The sequence below is a fragment of the Rhineura floridana genome, chromosome 3, assembly GCF_030035675.1.
Source record: "Rhineura floridana isolate rRhiFlo1 chromosome 3, rRhiFlo1.hap2, whole genome shotgun sequence".
In the NCBI taxonomy this organism is placed as follows: domain Eukaryota; kingdom Metazoa; phylum Chordata; class Lepidosauria; order Squamata; family Rhineuridae; genus Rhineura; species Rhineura floridana.
The window spans coordinates 157,476,842-157,480,519 of NC_084482.1; the positions used below are offsets into that span (position 1 = coordinate 157,476,842).

Genomic DNA, 3,678 nt, shown 5'->3' on the forward strand with positions numbered 1-3,678 from the left:
TCTGAGTTTGGATGCATCTTAGTCTGGTGTTTCAGCTTTGACCATTCCGCCTTGGGTGCCCCTGCTAGGAGTCTAGCCTCTTGGTCTAGACTCCTGACGGCATTGCTCTTAGCTTCTTCAACACTCTCAAACCCCCTGTCCACGTTAAGGTGTGCATCCGAAGAGGAGGAAATAAAACATACAGAAGTTAATTAAAATACGATCAAACCTCTGTTTACTCTGCTCTCAAAATGAATGAACATAGATCCAGATTAACCCAAATTCTTTACCACTAAAAGCTGGGAGATTTAAAAAATGTGTTCTACTTTTCTAGTCATAGGGTATATGTAGAGAGCAGAAGTCTTATTTTCTGGAAATTCTAAACCCTAGTCAGGCATTCTACCCATAAATTCTACCCATGGAGAGTGTGTTGGGGGCACTTTCCCCTTTATTACAACTTTCCCCTTTATTACAACCTTCCCGTTTTGAATACAGTCATAGTCCTGTCCTTCCATGATCAGGAAGTCTGATCTTGGGGAAGGCTGTACATAATTTCAGCCAAACATTACAGTCTTCCTTTAGGCCTTTTCTTTCAATGAAGAAATGCCAGTGGGAGGGACCAGCGCCCATGCCCCCTTACATGGATATAATTTAAGGAAGCCTAACAGGGTCTTGATTCAGCCCCTATTCTGGTTTCTAACTGAGGCTTCATCAAAGATTGGTCAACATACTTTTAAGCCTATTGTTGCAATGATAATGTCTAAAAGCTTGTTTCTTATATGATTGTCCTACACTGTTAACTCCTGCTTCTGATACTGAATTTGGCACTTGAACAGAATCACAGAATATGCACAACCTTAGCTACAAGATCTAAGAGTGGAATCTCCATGTTTAGGAGCAATGTTCTTCTGATTATCAGGTGTTGGAGCAAAGGAGTATATTGATACTCTCAACTGGCTGGAAGTATACTGATAACCTAACTGGCTGCTACTGGAATCAATGCTAGGTTCAGTGGGCATTTTAACTATGTTCAGGCACATATTAATTAATGGTTCTCAAGGTAATGTAATAATTATTACATTATTATCTTATTTTTCTCCAAGGAATTCAAGGTTGCATACAAGGTTCTTCTCTGCTCCCTTTATCCTCACAACATGTAGCCAAGGTCACCAAGTGTGATTTATGGCTGAATGGTGATTTCAACCTGAGTCTCCCAGGCTGGGTGGAAGCTCTTTGTGTCTGCAAGAACAAGAAAAATAACAGGGTCCCCCATCTATATAGATGGAAATATTGGGGTTTCAAATTACATATTCCAGTTTATACAACAGATAAATGGACCTGCAACTCAATGCTGCATGGTGGAGTGCTGGTGTTCAGGATCATAGTCAATCTATGATCCATTCTATCCCCCTCTGCTTCTCGTTTTCCATCCCCCTCTCCCAATAATCAGTAAGCATTCCATGGGTATTGAGCGTATTGCCTCCTTTTTGGGTAGTTTTCAAGGGATTATTTCCCTCCCCTTTACAAGTCTCCCCTCCCCCGATTTTTTATTTTGTACTTCTGCAAACTTTACATTTCCCCCAAGCCTGCTGATAACTCCCCCCTTGTATGAGGGTGGTGCCATTTGGGCTACATAAGCAATGGCGCTCACAATCTGAACATCAGAAATAGAGGGAATTGTCCTTGCTGTTGTTTATGTGTATGCTACAAACAAATTGAGTTTCATGCAGTTTAATTATCATGGTTTTCTAACAATAATTAGAATTATGGCTTTGCAATCTTGTGTGAAGAATCTGCATCCTCATCCCAGAACAACATCAATGATTTTGTGTGGGGAGCCATTGCTGCTGAATTAATTCAGGTTTGTTGAATAGCCATCCCCTAGCAGTTTCACCCATACTAGGATAGCCCTATTAAAGTCACACTCACTACATGGCAGGGGTGGACTGACTTCAGACTTGCAAGCTCTTATTTTTTCTTTCTTTTTTACTAGAACCTGAGGGCTGCCAACTGGAGCCAAGGCAAAATAGTGGCTGGAAGGGGCAACATATTCTTAGAATTAAGGAACAGGGTGCCTCTGCACACATGCTTATCCAAAGAATTTGTTTTCAATGAGGTCACAATCCTGTCACACAAAAAATCCACTCCTAGTCTCCCCCCACAGCTTTCTTCATACCAGCAGGCTAATCTTTAGAAGGGGGGGGCTGCACTCTTTGTTGTTGCTATTGTTAAACAATTAAGAGCCAGAAAGCCTCAACTACAAATCACCCAGAGATCTACTGTGAGATCTCAGTTACCTTCTGCCCACCCTGCTGTCTGCAGCCTCCATATTCAGAGGCAGTATTGCCACTGAGGGCTGGTTCATTTGGGAGCTGAACCTCGGCTTAAAGACACAGCTTTATTCATCACAATAGATTTGCAAGATTCACACTACCTTCCAATCCGCTGTTTTCCATCCACATATGGAAAGGTTTAGTATTGCTGTTTCCTTGTGGCCCCGCCCCCAAATTTACATGTTTACTCCCTCGGAGTATTGCTAATGGAGAAGGGGATGCGTTCTTTGTTTCATTGTTTCTTGTCAATTGCATGCTGAAGCATGAGACCATGGAGGTGCAATTGACAGGGAAAACTTTTTCTGTCAGTTTCATTTCCTCCTGACATATTTATAGCAAACTCCCTTTTTTTATTAAGTATGTATCAAATGCAATTTTTAGTGGAAGTGTGTGTGTGTGCGCACGCCTTCTGTCACATCACTCGCACAGTGCACAGGATTATTTTCTAATTATCTCGGGACAGTCGCTCCATGTGGAGCCAGAACTTGCCTTTCTCTTTTGCCGTGTAAGACCAATGATTATTCCTTTCCTCCTCCTATTCTGCCCACTCTCTCCCCCCTCCTTTCCCCTTGGCCTTGCCCGGAAAGCAAAGTCTTAACTGTGGGTCCCACCCTGAAGTTTCCCTTTTCTCTTTTGGTTACTGCTGATCTCTGGGAAGAGTAGGGGTGATGGGGGGGTGAGAGAGAGATCAGCATGGGTTATGCATGTGTGCACGCTTGTGTGCAGCTGCCAAAGTTGTTAGTAGTTATGTACCCTGGGTTGCCCTGTTTCTATTGCGCCAGGGCATTGCCGCCGCCGCCGCCGCCACCACCACCACACACTTCGCAGCCCAACATGCTTCCTTCCTGCAGATTGGTGGAGCTGTGTGAGAAAGTCACGGGGGTAGTTCAGCTTCGCTTTTGCAAAGCCCGAGGGAACTTGGGTGGAAAGAGTTCAAACCGTGCCAAAGTTGAAAGAAAGAAAGAAAAGAAAGAAAGAAAGAAAGAAAGAAAGAAAGAAAGAAAGAAAGAAAGAAAGAAAGAAAGAAAGAAAGAAAGAAAGAAAGAAAGAAAGGAGGGCTGCAGCAGTTCAGGATATGTCCAAGAAGTCTTCTTTATCTTTCAAAGTTGTGCAGGGGGGACAATTTCACCTTGTGGTTTTTCCCATTCCATTGTTGCAAGAAAACCTGCACTTGGCTGAATTTTATCTTCCCTTAAAGAGACAGAATCATTCTCAAGCCCTGAGCCTGGCAACTCTAGCATTCAGAGGCTTCGGCCTGTTCCAAGCAAGAGCCTTCAGGCTACTGGCCAAAGCTCTTGGGCACGAACTTAAGTGCATATACTGAGAACTAGAACCAAGTTTCTAAATATAACTGACTTTCACATAC

At 43.1% G+C, this 3,678-nt stretch overlaps 1 long non-coding RNA gene across 1 annotated transcript in view; it reads right to left on the reverse strand.

Annotated features, from left to right (window-relative positions):
• Positions 1–3,678, reverse strand: part of LOC133380685 (uncharacterized) — a 38,861-nt gene that overhangs the window by 34,702 nt on the left and 481 nt on the right. The window lies entirely within an intron of this gene.